Source organism: Patagioenas fasciata, chromosome 13, assembly GCF_037038585.1.
Source record: "Patagioenas fasciata isolate bPatFas1 chromosome 13, bPatFas1.hap1, whole genome shotgun sequence".
Classification (NCBI taxonomy): Eukaryota; Metazoa; Chordata; class Aves; order Columbiformes; family Columbidae; genus Patagioenas; species Patagioenas fasciata.
This window is the reverse complement of record NC_092532.1, coordinates 3,164,595-3,181,788: the sequence shown is the minus strand read 5'-3', so window position 1 is coordinate 3,181,788 and position 17,194 is coordinate 3,164,595.

The following is a 17,194-nucleotide window of genomic DNA, read 5'->3' as shown; positions in this document are numbered from 1 at the left end:
ACCCGACAGGGCCTGACGGAGCCCGACAGGGCCCGAGCAAACCCGCAAGGGCCCGACGAAGCCTGACAGGGCTCGATGGAGCCCGACAGGGCCCGGGCAAACCCGACAGGGCACGCTGGAGCCCGACAGAGCCCGAGCAAACCCGACAGGGCACGACGGAGCCCGACAGGGCACGAGCATACCCGACAGGGCCTGACGGAGCCTGACAGGGCCCGAGCAAACCCGACAGGGCCCGAGCGAACCTGACTGGGCTTGACAAAGCCCGACAGGACGCGGGCAAACCCGACAGGGCCCGAGCAAACCTGACAGAACCCAACAAAGCCTGACAGGGTCCGATGGAGCCTGACAGGGCCCGAGCAAACCCGACAGGGCCCGAGCAAACCTAACAGGGCTCGATGGAGCCCGACAGGGCCCGAGGAAACTCGACAGGGCGGGACGGAGCCTGACAGGGCCCGAGCAAACCCGAGAGGGCTCGACGGAGCCCGACAGGGCCTGAGGAAACCCGACAGGGTCCGACGAAGCCCAACAGGGCTTCAGCAAACCCGACAGGGCCGAGCAAACCCGACAGGGTCCGACGGAGCCCGACAGGGCCCGAGGAAACCAGACAGGGCCCGACGGAGCCCAACAGGGCCCTAGCAAACCCGACAGGGCCCGAGCAAACTCGACAGGGCCTGACGGAGCCTGACAGGGCCCGAGCAAACCCGACAGGACCCAACAAAGCCTGACAGGGTTCGATGGAGCCTGACAGGGCCCGAGCAAACCCGACATGGCTCGACGGAGCCCGACAGGGCCCAAGCAAATCCGACAGGGCCCGAGCAAACCGGACAGGGCCCGACGGAGCCCGACACGGCCCTAGCAAACCCGATAGGGTCCGACGAAGCCTGACAGGGCCCGAGCAAACCCGACAGGGCTCGACAATGCCCGACAGGGCCCGAGCAAACCTGACAGGGCCCGACGGAGCCCGACAGGGCCCGAGCAAACCCAACAGGGACCGACGGAGCTTGACAGGGCCCGAGCAAACCTGACAGGGCCCGACGGAGCCCGACAGGGCCCGAGCAAACCTGACAGGGGTCAACGGCGCCTGACAGGGTCTGAGCAAACCCGACAGGGCCCGAGCATACCTGACAGGGGTCGACGGAGCCTGACAGGGCCTGAGCAAACCCGACAGGACCCGACAAAGCCTGACAGGGTTCGATGGAGCCTGACATGGCCTGAACAAACCCGACATGGCTCGACGGAACCCGACAGGGCTTGAGCAAACCCGACAGGGCCCGACAAAGCCCTACAGGGCCCGACGGAGCCCGACAGGGCCCGAGCAAACCCGACAAAGCCTCACAGAACCTGACAGGGCTCGATGGAGCCCGACAGGGCCCGAGGAAACCCGACAGGGCTAGACGGAGCCCGACAGGGCCCGAGCAAACCCGACAGGGCCCGACGGAGCCCGACAGGGCCCCAGCAAACCCGACAGGGCCCGAGCAAACCCGACAGGGCCTGACGGAACCTGACAGGGCATGAGCAAACCCGACAGGGCTCGACGGAGCCTGACAGGGCCTGAGCAAACCCGACAGGGCCCGAGCAAACCTGATAGGGCCCGACGGAGCCCGACAGGGCCCGAGCAAACCTGACAGGGGTCGACGGAGCCTGACAGGGCCTGAGCAAACCCGACAGGGCCCGAGCATACCTGACAGGGGTCGACGGAGCCTGACAGGGCCTGAGCAAACCCGACAGGACCCGACAAAGCCTGACAGGGTTCGATGGAGCCCGACAGGGCCCGAGCAAACCCGACATGGCCCGAGCAAACTCGACAGGGTTCGACAAAGCCTGACAGGGCTCGATGGAGCCCGACAGGGCCCAAGGAAACCCGACAGGGCCCGACGGAGCCTGACGGGGCCCGAGCAAACCCGACAGGACTCGACGGAGCCTGACAGGGCCCGAGCAAACCCGACAGGGCTCGACGGAGCCCGACAGGGCCCGAGGAAACCAGACAGGACCCGACGGAGCCCGACAGGGCCCTAGCAAACCCGACAGGGCCTGAGCAAACCCGACAGGGCCCGACGGAGCCCGACAGGGCCTGAGGAAACCAGACAGGGCCCGACGGAGCCCGACAGGGCCCTAGCAAAACCGACAGGGCTTGACAAAGCCTGACAGGGCCCGAGCAAACCCGACAGGGCCCGAGCAAACCCGACAGGGCCCGACGGAGCCCGACAGGGCCCGAGCAAACCCGAAAGGGCCCGACGGAGCCTGACAGGGCTCGATGGAGCCCGACAGGGCCCGAGGAAACCCGACAGGGCCCGACGGAGCCCGATAGGGCCCGAGCAAACCCGACAGGGCCTGACGAAGCCCGACAGGGCCCGAGCAAACCCGCAAGGGCCCGACGAAGCCTGACAGGGCTCGATGGAGCCCGACAGGGCCCGGGCAAACCCGACAGGGCACGCTGGAGCCGGACAGAGCCCGAGCAAACCCGACAGGGCCCGACAAGGCCCGACAGGGCCCGAGCAAACCTGACAGGGCACGAAGGAGTCCGACAGGGCCCGAGCAAACCCGACAGGGCCCAACGGATCCCGACAGGGCGCAAGCAAACCTGACAGGGCCCGACGGAGCCTGACAGGGCCCGAGCAAACCCGACAGGGCCTGACGGAGCGTGACAGAGCCCGAGCAAACCCGACAGGGCCCGAGCGAATCTGACAGGGCCCGAAAGAGCGCGACAAGACGCGGGCAAACCCAACAGGGCCTGACAAGGCCCGACAGGGCCTGAGCAAACCCGACAGGACCCGACAAAGCCTGACAGGGTCCGATGGAGCCCGACAGGGCCCGAGGAAACCCGACAGGGCGCCACGGAGCCTGACAGGGCCCGAGCAAACCCGACAGGGATCGACGGAGTCCGACAGGGCCTGAGGAAACCAGACAGGGCCCGACGGAGCCCGACAGGGCCCTAGCAAACCCGACAGGGCTTGACAAAGCCTGACAGGGCCCGAGCAAACCCGACAGGGCCCGAGCAAACCCGACAGGGCCCGACGCAGCCCGACAGGGCCCAAGCAAACCCGAAAGGGCCCGACGGAGCCTGACAGGGCTCGATGGAGCCCGACAGGGCCCGAGGAAACCCGACAGGGCCCGACGGAGCCCGATAGGGCCCGAGCGAACCCGACAGGGCCTGACGGAGCCCGACAGGGCCCGAGCAAACCCGCAAGGGCCCGACGAAGCCTGACAGGGCTCGATGGAGCCCGACAGGGCCCGGGCAAACCCGACAGGGCACGCTGGAGCCCGACAGAGCCCGAGCAAACCCGACAGGGCACGACGGAGCCCGACAGGGCACGAGCATACCCGACAGGGCCTGACGGAGCCTGACAGGGCCCGAGCAAACCCGACAGGGCCCGAGCGAACCTGACTGGGCTTGACAAAGCCCGACAGGACGCGGGCAAACCCGACAGGGCCCGAGCAAACCTGACAGAACCCAACAAAGCCTGACAGGGTCCGATGGAGCCTGACAGGGCCCGAGCAAACCCGACAGGGCCCGAGCAAACCTAACAGGGCTCGATGGAGCCCGACAGGGCCCGAGGAAACCCGACAGGGCGGGACGGAGCCTGACAGGGCCCGAGCAAACCCGACAGGGCTCGACGGAGCCCGACAGGGCCTGAGGAAACCCGACAGGGTCCGACGAAGCCCAACAGGGCTTCAGCAAACCCGACAGGGCCGAGCAAACCCGACAGGGTCCGACGGAGCCCGACAGGGCCCGAGGAAACCAGACAGGGCCCGACGGAGCCCAACAGGGCCCTAGCAAACCCGACAGGGCCCGAGCAAACTCGACAGGGCCTGACGGAGCCTGACAGGGCCCGAGCAAACCCGACAGGACCCGACAAAGCCTGACAGGGTTCGATGGAGCCTGACAGGGCCCGAGCAAACCCGACATGGCTCGACGGAGCCCGACAGGGCCCAAGCAAATCCGACAGGGCCCGAGCAAACCGGACAGGGCCCGACGGAGCCCGACACGGCCCTAGCAAACCCGATAGGGTCCGACGAAGCCTGACAGGGCTCGAGCAAACCCGACAGGGCTCGACAATGCCCGACAGGGCCCGAGCAAACCTGACAGGGCCCGACGGAGCCCGACAGGGCCCGAGCAAACCCAACAGGGACCGACGGAGCTTGACAGGGCCCGAGCAAACCTGACAGGGCCCGACGGAGCCCGACAGGGCCCGAGCAAACCTGACAGGGGTCGACGGCGCCTGACAGGGTCTGAGCAAACTCGACAGGGCCCGAGCATACCTGACAGGGGTCGACGGAGCCTGACAGGGCCTGAGCAAACCCGACAGGACCCGACAAAGCCTGACAGGGTTCGATGGAGCCTGACATGGCCCGAACAAACCCGACATGGCTCGACGGAGCCCGACAGGGCTTGAGCAAACCCGACAGGGCCCGACAAAGCCCGACAGGGCCCGACGGAGCCCGACAGGGCCCGAGCAAACCCGACAAAGCCTCACAGAACCTGACAGGGCTCGATGGAGCCCAACAGGGCCCGAGGAAACCCGACAGGGCTAGACGGAGCCCGACAGGGCCCGAGCAAACCCGACAGGGCCCGACGGAGCCCGACAGGGCCCCAGCAAACCCGACAGGGCCCGAGCAAACCCGACAGGGCCTGACGGAGCCTGACAGGGCATGAGCAAACCCGACAGGGCTTGACGGAGCCTGACAGGGCCTGAGCAAACCCGACAGGGCCCGAGCAAACCTGATAGGGCCCGACGGAGCCCGACAGGGCCCGAGCAAACCTGACAGGGGTCGACGGAGCCTGACAGGGCCTGAGCAAACCCGACAGGGCCCGAGCATACCTGACAGGGGTCGACGGAGCCTGACAGGGCCTGAGCAAACCCGACAGGACCCGACAAAGCCTGACAGGGTTCGATGGAGCCCGACAGGGCCCGAGCACACCCGACATGGCCCGAGCAAACTCGACAGGGTTCGACAAAGCCTGACAGGGCTCGATGGAGCCCGACAGGGCCCAAGGAAACCCGACAGGGCCCGACGGAGCCTGACGGGGCCCGAGCAAACCCGACAGGACTCGACGGAGCCTGACAGGGCCCGAGCAAACCCGACAGGGCTCGACGGAGCCCGACAGGGCCCGAGGAAACCAGACAGGTCCCGACGGAGCCCGACAGGGCCCTAGCAAACCCGACAGGGCCTGAGCAAACCCGACAGGGCCCGACGGAGCCCGACAGGGCCTGAGGAAACCAGACAGGGCCCGACGGAGCCCGACAGGGCCCTAGCAAACCCGACAGGGCTTGACAAAGCCTGACAGGGCCCGAGCAAACCCGACAGGGCCCGACAAAACCCGACAGGGCCCGACGGAGCCCGACAGGGCCCGAGCAAACCCGAAAGGGCCCGACGGAGCCTGACAGGGCTCGATGGAGCCCGACAGGGCCCGAGGAAACCCGACAGGGCCCGACGGAGCCCGATAGGGCCCGAGCAAACCCGACAGGGCCTGACGAAGCCCGACAGGGCCCGAGCAAACCCGCAAGGGCCCGACGAAGCCTGACAGGGCTCGATGGAGCCCGACAGGGCCCGGGCAAACCCGACAGGGCACGCTGGAGCCCGACAGAGCCCGAGCAAACCTGACAGGGCCCGACAAGGCCCGACAGGGCCCGAGCAAACCTGACAGGGCACGAAGGAGTCCGACAGGGCCCGAGCAAACCCGACAGGGCCCAACGGATCCCGACAGGGCGCAAGCAAACCTGACAGGGCCCGACGGAGCCTGACAGGGCCCGAGCAAACCCGACAGGGCCTGACGGAGCGTGACAGGGCCCGAGCAAACCCGACAGGGCCCGAGTGAATCTGACAGGGCCCGACAGAGCCCGTCAAGACGCGGGCAAACCGAACAGGGCCTGACAAGGCCCGACAGGGCCTGAGCAAACCCGACAGGACCCGACAAAGCCTGACAGGGTCCGATGGAGCCCGACAGGGCCCGAGCAAACCCGACAGGGCTCGATGGAGCCCGACAGGGCCCGAGGAAACCCGACAGGGCGCGACGGAGCCTGACAGGGCCCGAGCAAACCCGACAGGGATCGACGGAGTCCGACAGGGCCTGAGGAAACCAGACAGGGCCCGACGGAGCCCGACAGGGCCCTAGCAAACCCGACAGGGCTTGACAAGGCCTGACAGGGCCCGAGCAAACCCGACAGGGCCCGACGCAGCCCGACAGGGCCCAAGCAAACCCGAAAGGGCCCGACGGAGCCTGACAGGGCTCGATGGAGCCCGACAAGGCCCGAGGAAACCCGACAGGGCCCGACGGAGCCCGATAGGGCCCGAGCGAACCCGACAGGGCCTGACGGAGCTTGACAGGGCCCGAGCAAACCCGCAAGGGCCCGACGAAGCCTGACAGGGCTCGATGGAGCCCGACAGGGCCCGGGCAAACCCGACAGGGCACGCTGGAGCCCGACAGAGCCCGAGCAAACCCGACAGGGCACGACGGAGCCCGACAGGGCACGAGCATACCCGACAGGGCCTGACGGAGCCTGACAGGGCCCGAGCAAACCCGACAGGGCCCGAGCGAACCTGACTGGGCTTGACAAAGCCCGACAGGACGCGGGCAAACCCGACAGGGCCCGAGCAAACCTGACAGAACCCAACAAAGCCTGACAGGGTCCGATGGAGCCTGACAGGGCCCGAGCAAACCCGACAGGGCCCGAGCAAACCTAACAGGGCTCGATGGAGCCCGACAGGGCCCGAGGAAACCCGACAGGGCGGGACGGAGCCTGACAGGGCCCGAGCAAACCCGACAGGGCTCGACGGAGCCCGACAGGGCCTGAGGAAACCCGACAGGGTCCGACGAAGCCCAACAGGGCTTCAGCAAACCCGACAGGGCCGAGCAAACCCGACAGGGTCCGACGGAGCCCGACAGGGCCCGAGGAAACCAGACAGGGCCCGACGGAGCCCAACAGGGCCCTAGCAAACCCGACAGGGCCCGAGCAAACTCGACAGGGCCTGACGGAGCCTGACAGGGCCCGAGCAAACCCGACAGGACCCGACAAAGCCTGACAGGGTTCGATGGAGCCTGACAGGGCCCGAGCAAACCCGACATGGCTCGACGGAGCCCGACAGGGCCCAAGCAAATGCGACAGGGCCCGAGCAAACCGGACAGGGCCCGACGGAGCCCGACACGGCCCTAGCAAACCCGATAGGGTCCGACGAAGCCTGACAGGGCCCGAGCAAACCCGACAGGGCTCGACAATGCCCGACAGGGCCCGAGCAAACCTGACAGGGCCCGACGGAGCCCGACAGGGCCCGAGCAAACCCAACAGGGACCGACGGAGCTTGACAGGGCCCGAGCAAACCTGACAGGGCCCGACGGAGCCCGACAGGGCCCGAGCAAACCTGACAGGGGTCAACGGCGCCTGACAGGGTCTGAGCAAACCCGACAGGGCCCGAGCATACCTGACAGGGGTCGACGGAGCCTGACAGGGCCTGAGCAAACCCGACAGGACCCGACAAAGCCTGACAGGGTTCGATGGAGCCTGACATGGCCTGAACAAACCCGACATGGCTCGACGGAACCCGACAGGGCTTGAGCAAACCCGACAGGGCCCGACAAAGCCCTACAGGGCCCGACGGAGCCCGACAGGGCCCGAGCAAACCCGACAAAGCCTCACAGAACCTGACAGGGCTCGATGGAGCCCGACAGGGCCCGAGGAAACCCGACAGGGCTAGACGGAGCCCGACAGGGCCCGAGCAAACCCGACAGGGCCCGACGGAGCCCGACAGGGCCCCAGCAAACCCGACAGGGCCCGAGCAAACCCGACAGGGCCTGACGGAGCCTGACAGGGCATGAGCAAACCCGACAGGGCTTGACGGAGCCTGACAGGGCCTGAGCAAACCCGACAGGGCCCGAGCATACCTGACAGGGGTCGACGGAGCCTGACAGGGCCTGAGCAAACCCGACAGGACCCGACAAAGCCTGACAGGGTTCGATGGAGCCCGACAGGGCCCGAGCAAACCCGACATGGCCCGAGCAAACTCGACAGGGTTCGACAAAGCCTGACAGGGCTCGATGGAGCCCGACAGGGCCCAAGGAAACCCGACAGGGCCCGACGGAGCCTGACGGGGCCCGAGCAAACCCGACAGGACTCGACGGAGCCTGACAGGGCCCGAGCAAACCCGACAGGGCTCGACGGAGCCCGACAGGGCCCGAGGAAACCAGACAGGTCCCGACGGAGCCCGACAGGGCCCTAGCAAACCCGACAGGGCCCGAGCGAACCCGACAGGGCCTGACGGAGCCCGACAGGGCCCGAGCAAACCCGCAAGGGCCCGACGAAGCCTGACAGGGCTCGATGGAGCCCGACAGGGCCCGGGCAAACCCGACAGGGCACGCTGGAGCCCGACAGAGCCCGAGCAAACCCGACAGGGCACGACGGAGCCCGACAGGGCACGAGCATACCCGACAGGGCCTGACGGAGCCTGACAGGGCCCGAGCAAACCCGACAGGGCCCGAGCGAACCTGACTGGGCTTGACAAAGCCCGACAGGACGCGGGCAAACCCGACAGGGCCCGAGCAAACCTGACAGAACCCAACAAAGCCTGACAGGGTCCGATGGAGCCTGACAGGGCCCGAGCAAACCCGACAGGGCCCGAGCAAACCTAACAGGGCTCGATGGAGCCCGACAGGGCCCGAGGAAACTCGACAGGGCGGGACGGAGCCTGACAGGGCCCGAGCAAACCCGAGAGGGCTCGACGGAGCCCGACAGGGCCTGAGGAAACCCGACAGGGTCCGACGAAGCCCAACAGGGCTTCAGCAAACCCGACAGGGCCGAGCAAACCCGACAGGGTCCGACGGAGCCCGACAGGGCCCGAGGAAACCAGACAGGGCCCGACGGAGCCCAACAGGGCCCTAGCAAACCCGACAGGGCCCGAGCAAACTCGACAGGGCCTGACGGAGCCTGACAGGGCCCGAGCAAACCCGACAGGACCCAACAAAGCCTGACAGGGTTCGATGGAGCCTGACAGGGCCCGAGCAAACCCGACATGGCTCGACGGAGCCCGACAGGGCCCAAGCAAATCCGACAGGGCCCGAGCAAACCGGACAGGGCCCGACGGAGCCCGACACGGCCCTAGCAAACCCGATAGGGTCCGACGAAGCCTGACAGGGCCCGAGCAAACCCGACAGGGCTCGACAATGCCCGACAGGGCCCGAGCAAACCTGACAGGGCCCGACGGAGCCCGACAGGGCCCGAGCAAACCCAACAGGGACCGACGGAGCTTGACAGGGCCCGAGCAAACCTGACAGGGCCCGACGGAGCCCGACAGGGCCCGAGCAAACCTGACAGGGGTCAACGGCGCCTGACAGGGTCTGAGCAAACCCGACAGGGCCCGAGCATACCTGACAGGGGTCGACGGAGCCTGACAGGGCCTGAGCAAACCCGACAGGACCCGACAAAGCCTGACAGGGTTCGATGGAGCCTGACATGGCCTGAACAAACCCGACATGGCTCGACGGAACCCGACAGGGCTTGAGCAAACCCGACAGGGCCCGACAAAGCCCTACAGGGCCCGACGGAGCCCGACAGGGCCCGAGCAAACCCGACAAAGCCTCACAGAACCTGACAGGGCTCGATGGAGCCCGACAGGGCCCGAGGAAACCCGACAGGGCTAGACGGAGCCCGACAGGGCCCGAGCAAACCCGACAGGGCCCGACGGAGCCCGACAGGGCCCCAGCAAACCCGACAGGGCCCGAGCAAACCCGACAGGGCCTGACGGAGCCTGACAGGGCATGAGCAAACCCGACAGGGCTCGACGGAGCCTGACAGGGCCTGAGCAAACCCGACAGGGCCCGAGCAAACCTGATAGGGCCCGACGGATCCCGACAGGGCCCGAGCAAACCTGACAGGGGTCGACGGAGCCTGACAGGGCCTGAGCAAACCCGACAGGGCCCGAGCATACCTGACAGGGGTCGACGGAGCCTGACAGGGCCTGAGCAAACCCGACAGGACCCGACAAAGCCTGACAGGGTTCGATGGAGCCCGACAGGGCCCGAGCAAACCCGACATGGCCCGAGCAAACTCGACAGGGTTCGACAAAGCCTGACAGGGCTCGATGGAGCCCGACAGGGCCCAAGGAAACCCGACAGGGCCCGACGGAGCCTGACGGGGCCCGAGCAAACCCGACAGGACTCGACGGAGCCTGACAGGGCCCGAGCAAACCCGACAGGGCTCGACGGAGCCCGACAGGGCCCGAGGAAACCAGACAGGTCCCGACGGAGCCCGACAGGGCCCTAGCAAACCCGACAGGGCCCGAGCGAACCCGACAGGGCCTGACGGAGCCCGACAGGGCCCGAGCAAACCCGCAAGGGCCCGACGAAGCCTGACAGGGCTCGATGGAGCCCGACAGGGCCCGGGCAAACCCGACAGGGCACGCTGGAGCCCGACAGAGCCCGAGCAAACCCGACAGGGCACGACGGAGCCCGACAGGGCACGAGCATACCCGACAGGGCCTGACGGAGCCTGACAGGGCCCGAGCAAACCCGACAGGGCCCGAGCGAACCTGACTGGGCTTGACAAAGCCCGACAGGACGCGGGCAAACCCGACAGGGCCCGAGCAAACCTGACAGAACCCAACAAAGCCTGACAGGGTCCGATGGAGCCTGACAGGGCCCGAGCAAACCCGACAGGGCCCGAGCAAACCTAACAGGGCTCGATGGAGCCCGACAGGGCCCGAGGAAACTCGACAGGGCGGGACGGAGCCTGACAGGGCCCGAGCAAACCCGAGAGGGCTCGACGGAGCCCGACAGGGCCTGAGGAAACCCGACAGGGTCCGACGAAGCCCAACAGGGCTTCAGCAAACCCGACAGGGCCGAGCAAACCCGACAGGGTCCGACGGAGCCCGACAGGGCCCGAGGAAACCAGACAGGGCCCGACGGAGCCCAACAGGGCCCTAGCAAACCCGACAGGGCCCGAGCAAACTCGACAGGGCCTGACGGAGCCTGACAGGGCCCGAGCAAACCCGACAGGACCCAACAAAGCCTGACAGGGTTCGATGGAGCCTGACAGGGCCCGAGCAAACCCGACATGGCTCGACGGAGCCCGACAGGGCCCAAGCAAATCCGACAGGGCCCGAGCAAACCGGACAGGGCCCGACGGAGCCCGACACGGCCCTAGCAAACCCGATAGGGTCCGACGAAGCCTGACAGGGCCCGAGCAAACCCGACAGGGCTCGACAATGCCCGACAGGGCCCGAGCAAACCTGACAGGGCCCGACGGAGCCCGACAGGGCCCGAGCAAACCCAACAGGGACCGACGGAGCTTGACAGGGCCCGAGCAAACCTGACAGGGCCCGACGGAGCCCGACAGGGCCCGAGCAAACCTGACAGGGGTCAACGGCGCCTGACAGGGTCTGAGCAAACCCGACAGGGCCCGAGCATACCTGACAGGGGTCGACGGAGCCTGACAGGGCCTGAGCAAACCCGACAGGACCCGACAAAGCCTGACAGGGTTCGATGGAGCCTGACATGGCCTGAACAAACCCGACATGGCTCGACGGAACCCGACAGGGCTTGAGCAAACCCGACAGGGCCCGACAAAGCCCTACAGGGCCCGACGGAGCCCGACAGGGCCCGAGCAAACCCGACAAAGCCTCACAGAACCTGACAGGGCTCGATGGAGCCCGACAGGGCCCGAGGAAACCCGACAGGGCTAGACGGAGCCCGACAGGGCCCGAGCAAACCCGACAGGGCCCGACGGAGCCCGACAGGGCCCCAGCAAACCCGACAGGGCCCGAGCAAACCCGACAGGGCCTGACGGAGCCTGACAGGGCATGAGCAAACCCGACAGGGCTCGACGGAGCCTGACAGGGCCTGAGCAAACCCGACAGGGCCCGAGCAAACCTGATAGGGCCCGACGGATCCCGACAGGGCCCGAGCAAACCTGACAGGGGTCGACGGAGCCTGACAGGGCCTGAGCAAACCCGACAGGGCCCGAGCATACCTGACAGGGGTCGACGGAGCCTGACAGGGCCTGAGCAAACCCGACAGGACCCGACAAAGCCTGACAGGGTTCGATGGAGCCCGACAGGGCCCGAGCAAACCCGACATGGCCCGAGCAAACTCGACAGGGTTCGACAAAGCCTGACAGGGCTCGATGGAGCCCGACAGGGCCCAAGGAAACCCGACAGGGCCCGACGGAGCCTGACGGGGCCCGAGCAAACCCGACAGGACTCGACGGAGCCTGACAGGGCCCGAGCAAACCCGACAGGGCTCGACGGAGCCCGACAGGGCCCGAGGAAACCAGACAGGTCCCGACGGAGCCCGACAGGGCCCTAGCAAACCCGACAGGGCCCGAGCGAACCCGACAGGGCCTGACGGAGCCCGACAGGGCCCGAGCAAACCCGCAAGGGCCCGACGAAGCCTGACAGGGCTCGATGGAGCCCGACAGGGCCCGGGCAAACCCGACAGGGCACGCTGGAGCCCGACAGAGCCCGAGCAAACCCGACAGGGCACGACGGAGCCCGACAGGGCACGAGCATACCCGACAGGGCCTGACGGAGCCTGACAGGGCCCGAGCAAACCCGACAGGGCCCGAGCGAACCTGACTGGGCTTGACAAAGCCCGACAGGACGCGGGCAAACCCGACAGGGCCCGAGCAAACCTGACAGAACCCAACAAAGCCTGACAGGGTCCGATGGAGCCTGACAGGGCCCGAGCAAACCCGACAGGGCCCGAGCAAACCTAACAGGGCTCGATGGAGCCCGACAGGGCCCGAGGAAACACGACAGGGCGGGACGGAGCCTGACAGGGCCCGAGCAAACCCGAGAGGGCTCGACGGAGACCGACAGGGCCTGAGGAAACCCGACAGGGTCCGACGAAGCCCAACAGGGCTTCAGCAAACCCGACAGGGCCGAGCAAACCCGACAGGGTCCGACGGAGCCCGACAGGGCCCGAGGAAACCAGACAGGGCCCGACGGAGCCCAACAGGGCCCTAGCAAACCCGACAGGGCCCGAGCAAACTCGACAGGGCCTGACGGAGCCTGACAGGGCCCGAGCAAACCCGACAGGACCCAACAAAGCCTGACAGGGTTCGATGGAGCCTGACAGGGCCCGAGCAAACCCGACATGGCTCGACGGAGCCCGACAGGGCCCAAGCAAATCCGACAGGGCCCGAGCAAACCGGACAGGGCCCGACGGAGCCCGACACGGCCCTAGCAAACCCGATAGGGTCCGACGAAGCCTGACAGGGCCCGAGCAAACCCGACAGGGCTCGACAATGCCCGACAGGGCCCGAGCAAACCTGACAGGGCCCGACGGAGCCCGACAGGGCCCGAGCAAACCCAACAGGGACCGACGGAGCTTGACAGGGCCCGAGCAAACCTGACAGGGCCCGACGGAGCCCGACAGGGCCCGAGCAAACCTGACAGGGGTCAACGGCGCCTGACAGGGTCTGAGCAAACCCGACAGGGCCCGAGCATACCTGACAGGGGTCGACGGAGCCTGACAGGGCCTGAGCAAACCCGACAGGACCCGACAAAGCCTGACAGGGTTCGATGGAGCCTGACATGGCCTGAACAAACCCGACATGGCTCGACGGAACCCGACAGGGCTTGAGCAAACCCGACAGGGCCCGACAAAGCCCTACAGGGCCCGACGGAGCCCGACAGGGCCCGAGCAAACCCGACAAAGCCTCACAGAACCTGACAGGGCTCGATGGAGCCCGACAGGGCCCGAGGAAACCCGACAGGGCTAGACGGAGCCCGACAGGGCCCGAGCAAACCCGACAGGGCCCGACGGAGCCCGACAGGGCCCCAGCAAACCCGACAGGGCCCGAGCAAACCCGACAGGGCCTGACGGAACCTGACAGGGCATGAGCAAACCCGACAGGGCTCGACGGAGCCTGACAGGGCCTGAGCAAACCCGACAGGGCCCGAGCAAACCTGATAGGGCCCGACGGAGCCCGACAGGGCCCGAGCAAACCTGACAGGGGTCGACGGAGCCTGACAGGGCCTGAGCAAACCCGACAGGGCCCGAGCATACCTGACAGGGGTCGACGGAGCCTGACAGGGCCTGAGCAAACCCGACAGGACCCGACAAAGCCTGACAGGGTTCGATGGAGCCCGACAGGGCCCGAGCAAACCCGACATGGCCCGAGCAAACTCGACAGGGTTCGACAAAGCCTGACAGGGCTCGATGGAGCCCGACAGGGCCCAAGGAAACCCGACAGGGCCCGACGGAGCCTGACGGGGCCCGAGCAAACCCGACAGGACTCGACGGAGCCTGACAGGGCCCGAGCAAACCCGACAGGGCTCGACGGAGCCCGACAGGGCCCGAGGAAACCAGACAGGACCCGACGGAGCCCGACAGGGCCCTAGCAAACCCGACAGGGCCTGAGCAAACCCGACAGGGCCCGACGGAGCCCGACAGGGCCTGAGGAAACCAGACAGGGCCCGACGGAGCCCGACAGGGCCCTAGCAAAACCGACAGGGCTTGACAAAGCCTGACAGGGCCCGAGCAAACCCGACAGGGCCCGAGCAAACCCGACAGGGCCCGACGGAGCCCGACAGGGCCCGAGCAAACCCGAAAGGGCCCGACGGAGCCTGACAGGGCTCGATGGAGCCCGACAGGGCCCGAGGAAACCCGACAGGGCCCGACGGAGCCCGATAGGGCCCGAGCAAACCCGACAGGGCCTGACGAAGCCCGACAGGGCCCGAGCAAACCCGCAAGGGCCCGACGAAGCCTGACAGGGCTCGATGGAGCCCGACAGGGCCCGGGCAAACCCGACAGGGCACGCTGGAGCCGGACAGAGCCCGAGCAAACCCGACAGGGCCCGACAAGGCCCGACAGGGCCCGAGCAAACCTGACAGGGCACGAAGGAGTCCGACAGGGCCCGAGCAAACCCGACAGGGCCCAACGGATCCCGACAGGGCGCAAGCAAACCTGACAGGGCCCGACGGAGCCTGACAGGGCCCGAGCAAACCCGACAGGGCCTGACGGAGCGTGACAGAGCCCGAGCAAACCCGACAGGGCCCGAGCGAATCTGACAGGGCCCGAAAGAGCGCGACAAGACGCGGGCAAACCCAACAGGGCCTGACAAGGCCCGACAGGGCCTGAGCAAACCCGACAGGACCCGACAAAGCCTGACAGGGTTCGATGGAGCCCGACAGGGCCCGAGGAAACCCGACAGGGCGCCACGGAGCCTGACAGGGCCCGAGCAAACCCGACAGGGATCGACGGAGTCCGACAGGGCCTGAGGAAACCAGACAGGGCCCGACGGAGCCCGACAGGGCCCTAGCAAACCCGACAGGGCTTGACAAAGCCTGACAGGGCCCGAGCAAACCCGACAGGGCCCGAGCAAACCCGACAGGGCCCGACGCAGCCCGACAGGGCCCAAGCAAACCCGAAAGGGCCCGACGGAGCCTGACAGGGCTCGATGGAGCCCGACAGGGCCCGAGGAAACCCGACAGGGCCCGACGGAGCCCGATAGGGCCCGAGCGAACCCGACAGGGCCTGACGGAGCCCGACAGGGCCCGAGCAAACCCGCAAGGGCCCGACGAAGCCTGACAGGGCTCGATGGAGCCCGACAGGGCCCGGGCAAACCCGACAGGGCACGCTGGAGCCCGACAGAGCCCGAGCAAACCCGACAGGGCACGACGGAGCCCGACAGGGCACGAGCATACCCGACAGGGCCTGACGGAGCCTGACAGGGCCCGAGCAAACCCGACAGGGCCCGAGCGAACCTGACTGGGCTTGACAAAGCCCGACAGGACGCGGGCAAACCCGACAGGGCCCGAGCAAACCTGACAGAACCCAACAAAGCCTGACAGGGTCCGATGGAGCCTGACAGGGCCCGAGCAAACCCGACAGGGCCCGAGCAAACCTAACAGGGCTCGATGGAGCCCGACAGGGCCCGAGGAAACCCGACAGGGCGGGACGGAGCCTGACAGGGCCCGAGCAAACCCGACAGGGCTCGACGGAGCCCGACAGGGCCTGAGGAAACCCGACAGGGTCCGACGAAGCCCAACAGGGATTCAGCAAACCCGACAGGGCCGAGCAAACCCGACAGGGTCCGACGGAGCCCGACAGGGCCCGAGGAAACCAGACAGGGCCCGACGGAGCCCAACAGGGCCCTAGCAAACCCGACAGGGCCCGAGCAAACTCGACAGGGCCTGACGGAGCCTGACAGGGCCCGAGCAAACCCGACAGGACCCGACAAAGCCTGACAGGGTTCGATGGAGCCTGACAGGGCCCGAGCAAACCCGACATGGCTCGACGGAGCCCGACAGGGCCCAAGCAAATCCGACAGGGCCCGAGCAAACCGGACAGGGCCCGACGGAGCCCGACACGGCCCTAGCAAACCCGATAGGGTCCGACGAAGCCTGACAGGGCTCGAGCAAACCCCACAGGGCTCGACAATGCCCGACAGGGCCCGAGCAAACCTGACAGGGCCCGACGGAGCCCGACAGGGCCCGAGCAAACCCAACAGGGACCGACGGAGCTTGACAGGGCCCGAGCAAACCTGACAGGGCCCGACGGAGCCCGACAGGGCCCGAGCAAACCTGACAGGGGTCGACGGCGCCTGACAGGGTCTGAGCAAACTCGACAGGGCCCGAGCATACCTGACAGGGGTCGACGGAGCCTGACAGGGCCTGAGCAAACCCGACAGGACCCGACAAAGCCTGACAGGGTTCGATGGAGCCTGACATGGCCCGAACAAACCCGACATGGCTCGACGGAGCCCGACAGGGCTTGAGCAAACCCGACAGGGCCCGACAAAGCCCGACAGGGCCCGACGGAGCCCGACAGGGCCCGAGCAAACCCGACAAAGCCTCACAGAACCTGACAGGGCTCGATGGAGCCCAACAGGGCCCGAGGAAACCCGACAGGGCTAGACGGAGCCCGACAGGGCCCGAGGAAACCCGACAGGGCCCGACGGAGCCCGACAGGGCCCCAGCAAACCCGACAGGGCCCGAGCAAACCCGACAGGGCCTGACGGAGCCTGACAGGGCATGAGCAAACCCGACAGGGCTTGACGGAGCCTGACAGGGCCTGAGCAAACCCGACAGGGCCCGAGCAAACCTGATAGGGCCCGACGGAGCCCGACAGGGCCCGAGCAAACCTGACAGGGGTCGACGGAGCCTGACAGGGCCTGAGCAAACCCGACAGGGCCCGAGCATACCTGACAGGGGTCGACGGAGCCTGACAGGGCCTGAGCAAACCCGACAGGACCCGACAAAG